Here is a 14,594-nt window from a genome sequence, read left to right as displayed (position 1 = left end):
AATCACATGGGAGTTAATCTTCCAGATAAGATAGTGATTGACAAAGTTCTCTAGTTACTAGAACTTCGTGATGAACTATAATATGAAAGGGATAACAGAAATGATTCCCACGCTCTTCATGATGCTGAAATTGGCGAAGGTAGAAATCAAGAAAAAGCATCAAGTGTTGATGGTTGACAAAACCGCTAGTTTCAAGTAAAAGGGCAAAGTAAAGAAAGGGAACTTCAAGAAGAATGGCAGGCAAGTTGCCACTCCCGTGAAGAAGCCCAAAGCTAGACCTAAGCCTGAAACTGATTGCTTCTACTGCAAAGGGAATGGTCACTGGAAGCAGAACTACCCCAAATACTTGGCGGATAAGAAGGATGGCAAATGAACAAAAGTATATTTCATATACATGTTATTGATGTGTGCTTTACTAGTGTTCATAGTAACCCCAGGGTATTTGATACTGGTTCAGTTGCTAAGATTAGTAACTCAAAACAGGAGTTGCAAAATGAACAGAGACTAGTTAAGGGCAAGGAGACTATGTGTGTTGGAAATGATTCCAAGGTTGATAAGATCACCATCACACACTCCTTTTACCTTCGGGATTAGTGTTGAACCTAAAATAAATGTTATTTGGTGTTTGCGTTGAGCATGAATATGATTGGATCATGTTTATTGCAATACGGTTATTCATTTAAGTCAAAGAATAATTGTTGTTTTGTTTACATGAATAAAACCTTCTATGGGCATACACTTAATATAAATGGTTTATTGAATCTCGATCGTAGTGATACACATATTCATAATATTGATGCCAAAAGATGCAAAGTTGATAATGATAGTGCAACATACTTGTGGAATTGCCGTTTAGGTCATATTGGTGTAAAGCGCATGAAGAAACTCTATGCAGATGGACTTTTGGAATCACTTGATTATGTGCTTGCGAACCATGCCTCATGGGCAACATGAATAAAACTCCGTTCTCGGGAACAATGGAGCGAGCCACTGACTTATTAGAAATAATACATACCGATGTTTGTGGTCCGATGAGTGTTGAGGCTCGTGGTGGGTATCGTTATTTTCTGACCTTTACAGATGATTTGAGCAGATGTGAGTATATCTACTTAATGAAACACAAGTCTGAAACATTTGAAAAGTTCAAAGAATTTCAGAGTGAAGTGGAGAATCATCGTAACAAGAAAATAAAGTTTCTACGATCATCGCGGACGAAATATTTGAGTTATGAGTTTGGCCTTCAGTTGAAACAATGTCGAATAGTTTCGCAACTCACGCCACCTGGAACACCACAGTGTAATGGTGTGTCTGAACGTTATAACCGTACTTTATTAGATATGGTGCGATCTATGATGTCTCTTACTGATTTACCACTATCATTTTGGGGTTATGCATTAGAGACAGCTGCATTCACGTTAAATAGGGCACCGTCTAAAAATCCGTTGAGACCGTACTATGGTTTAGCAAGAAACCTAAGCTGTTTTGTTTCTGTAAAGTTTGGGGTTGCGATGCTTATGTGAAAAAGTTTCAATAAGCTCGAAAAAGTTTCACCTGATTATCGGTACGTCTTTACATATCCTATATGCATTTCTTTCACTTCATACCAACTGTATCTGATTGACGACATGAATCCCTGACATTACTGGCTACGCGATGAGACCGTTGACGAAGCCAGATAATTCAATATGAAGAGATAGCTGCATATGTTAAATAGGGTAACGTCTAAAAATCCGTCCATGAGGACACCGTATGACTATGGTTTAGCAAGAAACCTAAGTTGTCGTTTCTTAAAGTTTTGGTTGCGATGCATTATGTGAAAAGTTTCAGCCTGATAAGCTCAAACCCAAATCGAGAAGTTGCGTCTTCATAGGATACCCAAAAGAAACTGTTGGGTACACCTTCTATCACAGATCCGAAGGCAAGATCTTTTTGCTAAGAGTGGATCCTTTCTAGAGAAGGAGTTTCTCTCGAAAGAAGTGAGTGGGAGGAAAGTAGAACTTGATGAGGTAATTGTACCTTCTCCTGAATTGGAAAGTAGTTCATCACAGAAATCAGTTCCATGATGCCTACACCAATTAGTGAGGAAGTTCAATGATGATGATCATGAAACTTCATATCAAGTTACTACCGAACCTCGTAGGTCAACCAGAGTAAGTTCCGCACCAGAGTGGTACGGTAATCCTGTTCTGGAAGTCATGTTACTAGACCATGACGAACCTACGAACTATGAGGAAGCGATGATGAGCCCAGATTCCGCGAAATGGCTTAAGGCCATGAAATCTGAGATGGGATCCATGTATGAGAACAAAGTATGGACTTTGATTGACTTGCCCGATGATCGGTGAGCCATATAGAATAAATGGATCTTCAAGAGGAAGACGGACGCTGATAGTAGTGTTACTATCTACAAAGCTGAATTGCCGCAAAAGGTTTTCGACAAGTTCAAGGTGTTGACTACGATGAGATTTTCTCACTCGTGTCGATGCTTAAAAGTCTGTCTGAATCAAGTTAGAAGTTGTCACATTTTATGAAATCTGGCAAATGGATATCAAAACTACATTCCTTAATGGATTTATTAAAAAAGAGTTGTATATGATGCAACCAGAAGGTTTTGTCAATCCTAAAGGTGTTAACAAAGTGTGCAAGCTCCATCAATCCATCTATGGACTGGTGCGGGCATCTCGGAGTTGGAATATACGCTTTGCTGAGTTGATCAAAGCATATAGTTTTATACAGACTTGCGGTGAAGCCTGTATTTACAAGAAAGTGAGTGGGAGCACTACAGCCTTTCTGATAAGTATATGTGAATGACATTGTTGATCGGAAATGATGTAGAATTTAATGGAAAGCATAAAGGAGAATTTGAAAGGAGTTTTTCAAAGAAAGAATTACCTATAAAGCTACTTACATATTGGGCATCAAGATCTATAAAGATAGATCAAGATGCTTGATAAGACTTTCGATGAGTACATACCTTGATAAGATTTTGAAGGAGTTCAAAATGGATCAGTCAAAGAAGGAGTTCTTGCCTGAGTTGTAAGGTGTGAAATTGAGTAAAGACTCAATACCCGGCCATGGCAGAAAATAGAAAGAGAATGAGAAGTCTTTCCCTATGCCTCAGTCATAGGTTCTGTAAAGTATGATATGCTGTGTACCAGACCTATTGTATACCTTAGCATGATTTTGGCAAGGGAGTACAATAGTGATCTAGGAGTAGATCACTGGACAGCGGTCAAAATTATCCTTAGAGGAATAAGGACATATTTCTCGGTTATGGAGGCGATAAAAGAGTTCGTCGTAAAGAGTTACGTCGATGCTAGCTTTTACACCGATCTAGATGACTCTAAGTCTCGATCTAGATACATATTGAAAGTGGGAAGAATTAGCTAGAGTAGCTCCGTGCAAAGTATTGTAGACATAGAAAATTGCAAAATACATTCGGATCTGAATGTTGCAGACCCGTAGACTAAACTTCTCTCACAAGCAAAACATGATCACTCTTTGGGTGTTAATTGTGACACCCTGAGACCGACGCTCCAGACGTCGTCCATGTTTTGCGTGTCAGCTCTATTTTTTATTTGTTTGTTGCATTTCATCACGGCATCATCCGCATTGCATCGGCACTCCATTGCCATCATGTTTTCAAAGCTTGTATCTATTCGCAGTTGCCGCATCCCCCTTACCTTTGTTGACCGTTCCGAGACCAACCGTGTTTTGATTCCCTCTTGGCAAACCACCTAACCTCTCTCGTCAGCCCGCGGCCCCCTCGCGTGCGCGTTCGAAACTTCCCCGAACCCGAACCGGACTATCATTACCATTGGGTCCGGATCATCCCCTGACATCTATAAAACATCTCCGTTTTATTATTTGATCTCCCTAGCCTATTTATCCGGACCGTCCAATTAAGTCGGGGATAGTTCGAACGCCGCACGAGAGGGGCCGCGGCTGACGAAGAAGAGTTAGTGTTGCCAAGGGAATCAAAACACGGTTGGTCTCGGAACGGTCAACAAAGGTAAGGGGGATGCGACAATTGCGAATAGATACAAGCTTTGAAAACATGATGGCAATGGAGTGCCGATGCAATGCGGATTATGCCATGATGAAATGCAACAAACAAATAAAAAATAGAGCTGACACGCAAAACATGGACGATGTCTGGAGCATCGGTCTCAGGGCATCACAATTAACACCCAAAGAGTGATCATGTTTTGCTTGTGAGAGAAGTTTAGTCTACGGGTCTGCAACATTCAGATCCGAATGTATTTTGCAATTTTCTATGTCTACAATACTTTGCACGGAGCTACTCTAGCTAATTCTTCCCACTTTCAATATGTATCTAGATCGAGACTTAGAGTCATCTAGATCGGTGTAACAAGCTTGCATCGACGTAACTCTTTACGATGAACTCTTTTATCACCTCCATAACCGAGAAATATTTCCTTAGTCCTCTAAGGATAATTTTGACCGCTGTCCGGTGATCTACTCCTAGATCACTATTGTACTCCCTTGCCAAAATCATGCTAAGGTATACAATAGGTCTGGTACACAACATAGCATACTTTATAGAAGCTATGACCGAGGCATAGGGAAAGACTTTTCGTTCTCTTTCTATTTTCTGCCATGGCTGGGTATTGAGTCTTTACTCAATTTCACACCTTACAACTCAGGCAAGAACTCCTTCTTTGACTGATCCATTTTGAACTCCTTCAAAATCTTATCAAGGTATGTACTCATCGAAAGTCTTATCAAGCATCTTGATCTATGTTTATAGATCTTGATGCCCAATATGTAAGTAGCTTTATAGGTAATTCTTTCTTTGAAAAACTCCTTTCAAATTCTCCTTTATGCTTTCCAGAAAATTCTACATCATTTCCGATCAACAATATGTCATTCACATATACTTATCAGAAAGCTGTAGTGCTCCCACTCACTTTCTTGTAAATACAGGCTTCACCACAAGTCTGTATAAAACTATATGCTTTGATCAACTCAGCAAAGCGTATATTCCAACTCCGAGATGCCTGCACCAGTCCATAGATGGATTGATGGAGCTTGCACACTTTGTTAACACCTTTAGGATTGACAAAACCTTCTGGTTGCATCATATACAACTCTTTTTTAATAAATCCATTAAGGAATGTAGTTTTGATATCCATTTGCCAGATTTCATAAAATGTGACAACTTCTAACTTGATTCAGACAGACTTTTAAGCATCGACACGAGTGAGAAAATCTCATCGTAGTCAACACCTTGAACTTGTCGAAAACCTTTTGCGGCAATTCAAGCTTTGTAGATAGTAACACTACTATCAGCGTCCGTCTTCCTCTTGAAGATCCATTTATTCTGAATGGCTCACCGATCATCGGTCAAGTTAATCAAATTCCATACTTTGTTCTCATACATGGATCCCATCTCAGATTTCATGTCCTTGAGCCATTTCACGGAATCTGGGCTCATCATCACTTCCTCATAGTTCGTAGGTTCGTCATGGTCTATTAACATGACTTCCAGAACAATATTACTATACCACTCTAGTGCGGAACTTACTCTGGTTGGCCTACGAGGTTCGATAGTAACTTGATATGAAGTTTCATGATCATCATCATTAACTTCCTCACTAATTGGTGTAGGCATCACTGGAACTGATTTCTGTGATGAACTACTTTCCAATTCAGGAGAAGGTATAGTTACCTCATCAAGTTATACTTTCCTCCCACTCACTTCTTTCGAGAAAAACTCCTTCTCTAGAAAGGATCCACTCTTATCAACGAAGATCTTGCCTTCGGATCTGTGATAGAAGGTGTACCCAATAGTTTCTTTTGGGTATCCTATGAAGACGCACTTCTCAGATTTGGGTTTGAGCTTATTAGGCTGAAACTTTTTCACATCAGCATCGCAACCCCAAACTTTAAGAAACGATAGCTTAGGTTTCTTGCTAAACCACAGTTCATACGGTGTCCTCTCAATGGATTTTTAGACGGTGCCCTATTTAACGTGAATGCAGCTGTCTCTAATGCATAACTCCAAAATGATAGTGGTAAATCAGTAAGAGACATCATAGATCGCACCATATCTAATAAAGTACGGTTATAACGTTCGAACACACCATTACGCTATGGTGTTCCAGGTGGCGTGAGTTGTGAAACTATTCGACATTGTTTCAACTGAAGGCCAAACTCATAACTTAAATATTTCGTCTTCGCGATAAATCATAGAAACTTTATTTTCTTGTTACGATGATTCTCCACTTCACTCTGAAATTCTTTGAACTTTTCAAATGTTTCAGACTTGTGTTTCATTAAGTAGATATACTCATATCTGCTCAAATCATCTGTGAAGGTCAGAAAATAACGATACCCACCGCGAGCCTCAACACTCATCGGACCACATACATCGGTATGTATTATTTCCAATAAGTTAGTGGCTCGCTCCATTGTCCCGGAGAACGGAGTTTTAGTCATCTTGCCCATGAGGCATGGTTCGCAAGCATCAAATGATTCATAATCAAGTGATTCCAAAAGTCCATCTGCATGGAGTTTCTTCATGCGCTTTACACCAATATGACCTAAACGGCAGTGCCACAAGTATGTTGCACTATCATTATCAACTTTGCATCTTTTGGCATCAATATTATGAATATGTGTATCACTACGATCGAGATTCAATAAACCATTTATATTAAGTGTATGACCATAGAAGGTTTTATTCATGTAAACAGAACAACAATTATTCTTTGACTTAAATGAATAACTGTATTGCAATAAACATGATCCAATCATATTCATGCTCAACGCAAACACCAAATAACATTTATTTTAGGTTCAACACTAATCCCGAAGGTAAAAGGAGTGTGATGGTGATCTTATCAACCTTGGAATCATTTCCAACACACATCGTCACCTTGCCCTTAACTAGTCTCTGTTCATTTTGCAACTCCTGTTTCGAGTTACTAATCTTAGCAACTAACATATCAAATACCCTGGGGTTACTATGAACACTAGTAAAGTACACATCAATAACATGTATATCAAATATACTTTTGTTCACTTTGCCATCCTTCTTATCCGCCAAGTATTTGGGGTAGTTCTGCTTCCAGTGACCATTCCCTTTGCAGTAGAAGCAATCAGTTTCAGGCTTAGGTCTAGCTTTGGGCTTCTTCACGGGAGTGGCAACTTGCCTGCCATTCTTCTTGAAGTTCCCTTTCTTCTTTGCCCTTTTACTTGAAACTAGTGGTCTTGTCAACCATCAACACTTGATGCTTTTTCTTGATTTCTACCTTCGCCAATTTCAGCATCACGAGAGCTTGGGAATCATTTCCGTTATCCCTTGCATATTATAGTTCATCACGAAGTTCTAGTAACTAGAGAACTCTGTCAATCACTATCTTATCTGGAAGATTAACTCCCACTTGATTCAAGTGATTGTAGTACTCAGACATTCTGAGCACATGCTCACTAGCTGAGCTATTCTCCTCCATCTTGTAGGAAAAGTACTTGTTAGTGGTCTCATACCTCTTAACACGGGCATGAGTCTAAATACCAATTTCAGCTCTTGGAACATCTCATATGCTCCGTGGCGTTCAAAACTGTTTTTGAAGTCCCTTCTAAGCCGTAAAGTATGGCGCACTAAACTATCAAGTAGTCATCATACCGAGCTTGTCAAACGTTCATAACGTCTGCATCTGCTCCTGCAAAAGGTCTGTCACCTAGCGGTGCATCAAGGACATAATTCTTCTGTGCAGCAATGAGGATAATCCTCAGATCACGATAGTCGCATCATTGCTACTATACATCTTTCAACATAGTTTTCTCTAGTAACATATCATAAATAAAACATGGAGCTATATCGACAATTGATCTACAACATAGATATGCAAATACTAGCAGGACTAAGTTCATGATAAATTTAAGTTCAATTAATCATATTACTTAAGAACTCCCACTTAGATAGACATCCCTCTAGTCATCTAAGATGATCACGTGATCCATATCAACTAAACCATGTCCGATCATCATGAGATGGAGTAGTTTTCAATGGTGAACATCACTATGTTGATCATATCTACTATATGATTCACGTCGACCTTTCGGTCTCAGTGTTCCGAGGCCATATCTGCATATGCTAGGCTCGTCAAGTTTAACCCGAGTATTCTGCGTGTGCAAAACTGGCTTGCACCCGTATGTGAACGTAGAGCTTATCACACCCGATCATCACGTGGTGTCTCGGCACGACGAACTGTTCACAACGGTGCATACTCAGGGAGAACACTTATCCTTGAAATTTAGTGAGAGATCATCTTATAATGCTACCGCTACTAAGCAAAATAAGATGCATAAAGGATAAACATCACATGCAATCAATATAAGTGATATGATATGGCCATCATCATCTTGTGCCTTTGATCTCCATCTCCAAAGCATCCGTCATGATCACCATCGTCACCGGCTTGACACCTTGATCTCCATCGAAGCATCAGTTGTCGTCTCGCCAACTATTGCTTCTACGACTATCGCTACCGCTTAGTGATAAAGTAAAGCAATTACATGGCGATTGCATTTCATACAATAAAGCGACAACCATATGGCTCCTGCCAGTTGCCGATAACAGTGTTACAAAACATGATCATCTCATACAACAATTTATATAATCATCTTGACCATATCACATCACAACATGCCCTGCAAAAACAAGTTAGACGTCCTCTACTTTGTTGTTGCAAGTTTTACGTGGCTGCTACGGGCTTCTAGCAAGAACCGTTCTTACCTACGCATCAAAACCACAACGTAGTATAGTGATTGCTTTTTGATCTTCAGAAAGAACCCTGTTCATTGAAACCGATTCAACTAAAGTTGGAGAAACAGACACCCACTAGCCACCTGTGTGCGAAACATCGGTAGAACCAGTCTCGCAAGCGTACGCGTAATGTCGGTCTGAGCCGCTTCATCCAACAATACCGCTGAATCAAGAATCAACTAGTGACGGCAAGCAATATGTATATACCTGCCCACAACTCCTTTGTGTTCTACTCGTGCATATAACATCTACGCATAGACCTGGCTCGGATGCCACTGTTGGGGAACGCAGTATTTCAAAAAATTCCTACGATCACGCAAGATCTATCTAGGAGATGCATAGCAACGAGAGGGGAGAGTGTGTCTACGTACCCTCGTAGACCGAAAGCGGAAGCGTATGACACGGTTGATGTAGTCGAACGTCTTCACGATCCAACCGATCAAGTACCGAACGCACGACACCTCCGCGATCTGCACACGTTCAGCTCGGTGACGTCCCTCGAACTCTAGATCCAGCTGAGGCCGAGGGAGAGTTTCGTCAGCACGAGTGTTGACGGTGATGATGAAGTTACCGACGCAGGGCTTCGCCTAAGCACTACGATATATCGAGGTGGAAATCTGTGGAGGGGGCACCGCACACGGCTAACAAGATCAACTTGTGTGTCTATGGGGTGCCCCCCTCCCCCGTATATAAAGGAGGGGAGGAGGAGGAGCGGCCAAGGCGCGCCCAAAGGGGGGATTCCTACTCCTAGTAGGAGTAGGTTTCCCCCTTTCCTAGTCCAAGTAGGAGAAGAAGGAAGGAGAGGAGAGGGAGAAGGAAAGAGGGGGGCGCCGCCCCCTCCCTAGTCCAATTCGGACCAGCCCATGGGGGGGCCTCCCTTGTGGCCCTTCTCTCCTTTCCACTAAGGCCCATGAAGGCCCAATACTTCCCCGGATTCCCGTAACTCTCCGGTACTCCGAAAAAATACCCGAACCACTCAGAACTTTCCGATGTCCGAATATAGCCTTCCAATATCAATCTTTATCTCGACCATTTCGAGACTCCTCGTCATGTCCGTGATCTCATCCGGGACTCCGAACAACTTCGGTACATCAAATCACATAACTCATAATACATATCGTCATCGAACGTTAAGCGTGCGGACCCTACGGGTTCGAGAACTATGTAGACATGACCGAGACAATCTCCAGTCAATAACCAATAGCGACCTGGATGCTATATTGGCTCCTACATATTCTACAAAGATCTTTATCGGTCAAAACGCATAACAACATACGTTGTTCCCTTTGTCATCGGTATGTTACTTGCCCGAGATTCGATCGTCGGTATCATCATACTAGTTCAATCTCGTTACACGGCAAGTCTCTTTACTCGTTCCGTAATGCATCATCATAACTAACTCATTAGTCACATTGCTTGCAAGGCTTATAGTGATGTATTACCGAGAGGGCCCAGAGATACCTCTCCTACAATCGGAGTGACAAATCCTAATCTCGATCTATGCCAACTCAACAAACACCATGAGACACCATTGTAGAGCATCTTTATAATCACCCAGTTACTTGTGACGTTTGATAGCACACTAAGTGTTCGTCCGGTATTCGGGAATTGCATAATATCATAGTCATAGGAACATGTATAAGTCAATGAAGAAAGCAATAGTAATAAACTAATAGATCATAGTGCTAAGCTAACGGATGGGTCTTGTCCATCACATCATTCTCTAATGATGTGAGATCCCGTTCATCAAATGACAATACATATCTATGGCTAGGAAACTTAACCATCTTTGATTAACGAGCTAGTCAAGTAGAGGCATATTAGGGACACTTCTTTGTCTATGTATTCACACATGTATCAAGTTTCTGGTTAATACAATTCTAGCATGAATAATAAACATTTATCATGATATCAGGAAATATAAATAACAACTTTATTATTGCCTCTAGGGCATATTTCCTTCACTTAGGGTTTTGATTTCAGATGGAGTGAGATGATCATAAAAGGGTTGAAGAATATCTCCCTTCTCCGTGGTCTCCTCCATGGGCATGACTTGCCCTCCCTCTTGGGTCCGAATCGCCGCAACTTCATCGACCTTATCCTCCTCGCCCGTTGATACGTATCCAACGTATCTACTTTTTCTCACGCTTTTCCTCTTGTTTTGGACTCTAATTTGCATGATTTGAATGAAACTAACCCCGGACTGACGTTGTTTTCATCAGAACTACCATGGTGTTGTTTTTGTGCAGAAATAAAAGTTCTCGGAATGGAAGAAACTTTTTGAGGATTTGTTTATACCAATAATAAGAATTTCTGGAGCCAAGACCCACTGGAGAGGGGCCCCTGGGTGGGCACAACCCACCAGGGCGCCCCCCTCTCCTGGCCCTAGGGTTGTACCCACCTGGTGGCCCCGCTGATGACCCCCTGATACTATAAATTCACATTATTCCAGAAAAAATCAGGGATAAGAAATTATCACGATCCACGAGACGGAGCTGCCGCCAGCCTGTTCTTCCTCGGGAGGCAGATCTGGAGTCCGTTTGGGGCTCCGGAGAGGGGGATCTTCGTTCTTCGTCATCACCAACCCTTCTCCATCGCCAATTCCATGATGCTCCCCACCGGGAGTGAGTAATTCCTTCGTAGGCTCGGCGTCGGTGAGGAGTTGGATGAGATTCATCATGTAATCGAGTTAGTTTTGTTAGGGCTTGATCCCTAGTATCCACTATGTTCTTAGATTGATGTTGCTATGACTTTGCCATGCTTAATGCTTGTCACTTTGGGCCCGGGTGCCATGATTTCAGATCTGAACCGTTTATGAATTCATCATTATATCCATGTTTTAGATCAGATCTTTGCAAGTTATAGTCACCTACTATGTGTTATGATCCGGCAACCCCGAGTGACAACAATTGGGCCACTCCCGGTGATGACCGTAGTTTGAGGAGTTCATGTATTCACTATGTGTTAATGCTTTGTTCCTCTCTATTAAAAGGAGGCCTTAATATCCCTTAGTTTCCAATATGGACCCTGCTGCCACGGGAGGGTAGGACAAAAGATGTCATGCAAGTTCTTTTAATAAAGCACGTATGACTATTTACGGAATACATGCCTACATTATATCGATGAACTGGAGCTAGTGTCGTATCGCCCTAGGTTATAACTGTCTCATGATGAATATCATCCAACAAGTCACCGATCCAATGCCTACAATTTTCCATATTGTTTCTGCTAAGTTACTACTGCTATCATCACTGTTACACTTGCTACAAATTACTGCTATCACTTATGTTACCGTTGCTTGTCACTACTATCAAAACTATCAAACTACTTTGCTACTGATCTATTGTGCAGATAATTAATCTCCAAGTGTGGTTGAATTGACAACTCAGCTGCTAATACCTTCAAATATTCTTTGGCTCCCCTTGTGTCGAATCTATAAATTTGGGTTGAATACTCTACCCTCGAAAACTGTTGCGATCCCCTATACTTGTGGGTTATCAAGACCTTTTTCTGGCGCCGTTGCCGGGGAGCATAGCTATATTTGTTGAGTCACTTGGGATTATTATCATATTATCACTATGAAGAATCTGAAGGATCCAAAGACTAAGATTTATCCCTCTAAGACGAGGGGAGGTAAGGAACTGCCATCCAGTTCTGCTTTAGATTCACCTTCTGTTATGAGTAATTTGCAACACCACCACATGCTATTAATTCTGATATGTCGCAAGTTATTGATTGATGCTACTTCTACTATGAATGATGCTTATGATGATGCTAGTACCTTGCTTTGATAATGATGATGTGCCACTTGGTGAATTTCTTGATAAACAAATTGCTAGAGTTATACAACATGATGTTGTTGAATCTGATGATGAGCTTGAAACTGAAACTCCTGAAACACCTGCTAGAACTAGCCTTCCTAGATATGAATTGCCTAAGATACCGGAAAGGTTATGTTATGAGTGAAGAAGCAACTAGAGATATTCTTGCTTGCAATGATAGAGATGATCTAGAGAAATTACTACACAAGTATAAAGAAAAATCTCTGAATGCTAGAATGAAATGTGATCCTAAGTTTGCTACTTCACCTATCTGTATTGATGATAAGGATTATGAATTCTCTGTCGACCAGAGTTAATTACTCTGTTGAATCTGATCCTTTCCATGGTTATGAAACTGAAAACTGTTGTGGCACATCTTACTAAGTTGAATGACATAGCCACCCTTTTTACTCATGATGAGAAAACTCGCTATTACTTTATTCTCAAATTATTTCCTTTCTCATTAAAGGGTGATGCTAAAGCTTGGTACAATACTCTTGCTCCTGGTTGTGTGCGTAGTCCCCAGGATATGATTTATTACTTCTCTGAAAAATATTTTCCTGCTCATAAGAAACAAGCTGCCTTACAGGAAATATTTAACTTTGTGCAAACTAAAGAAGAGAGTCTCCCACAAGCTTGGGGGAGGCTTTGCCAGTTACTAAATGCTTTGCCTGATCATCCTCTTAAGAAAAATGAAATACTTGATATCTTCTATAATGGACTAACCGATGCTTCTAGGGACTTCCTAGATAGTTGTGCTGGTTGTGTTTTCAGGGAACGAAACTATTGCTCAAGCTGAAGAATTATTGAATAACATATTGAAAAATTATGATGATTGGACTATTCCTGAACCACCGCCTAAACCCACTCCGAAGAAGAGGGGTATATTATATCTCAGTCCTGAAGATATGCAAGAGGCAAAGAAATCTATGAAGGAAAAAGGTATTAAAGCTGAGGATGTTAAAATTTACCTCCTATTGAAGAAATACATGGGCTTAATACACCACCACTGCCTAAGGTGGTAGAGGTAAATTCTCTTATGAAGTTTAATGAAAATGATAATCCTCACAATATGCATCCTAGTCAATGCCTTTATGAGTTTGAAAACTACATTAGGAAACAAGATCACTTCAATGCAAATGTTATGAAACAATTGAAATATAATTCTGATATGATTGCTCGCTTGAGTGACTTGTTATTTAGAATATCAAATGATGTTAGAGGTGTTGGAAAACATGCTTCTATGGTTCAAACTAGAACAAGTTGCTAAATCTCAAAGAGAATTACTTGATGAAATGATAATATGCATGACTTTGCTATTAGAGTTGCAACTAGAGGAGGTAAAATGACTCAGGAACCACTTTATCCCGAGGGACACCCTAAAAGAATTGAACAAGATTCACAAAGAGCTAACACTAGTGCACCTAGTTCTTCTAGAAAAAAGAAAAAAAAAATGATAGGACTTTGCACATCTAGTGAACCTGAAATAGAAACCTCCTGATAATAATGAAATTTCTATCTCAGATGCTGAAACTCAATCTGGTAATGAACACTCACCTAATGATAATGAAAAAGATAATGATGAGGTTCATGAAGACTCTCAACCAACCAATGATAAAGAACCAGATAATGATGTTGAGATAGAACCACCTGTTGATCTTGATAACCCACAACCTAAATAAAAGATATGACAAAAGAGACTTTGTTGCTAGAAAACACGGTAAAGAAAGAGAACCGTGGGTTCAAAAACCTATGCCTTTTCCACCCAAGTCAACTAAAAAGAATGATGATGAAGAATTTGAACGCTTTGCTGAAATGCCTGAGGCCAAGTCTTTTTGCGTACTCGCTTGACTGATATCTTGAAAATGCCTCCTTATGCAAAAGTATATGAAAGACATCATCACAAATAAGAGAAAAATACCGGAAGCTGAAATCTCCACTATGCTTGCTAATTATACTTTTAAGTTGGAGTGAGACAT

Source organism: Triticum urartu, chromosome 4 (assembly GCF_003073215.2).
Source record: "Triticum urartu cultivar G1812 chromosome 4, Tu2.1, whole genome shotgun sequence".
In the NCBI taxonomy this organism is placed as follows: Eukaryota; Viridiplantae; Streptophyta; class Magnoliopsida; order Poales; family Poaceae; genus Triticum; species Triticum urartu.
The sequence above is the reverse complement of the archived record's forward strand: the minus strand, read 5'-3'. Positions refer to the sequence as shown.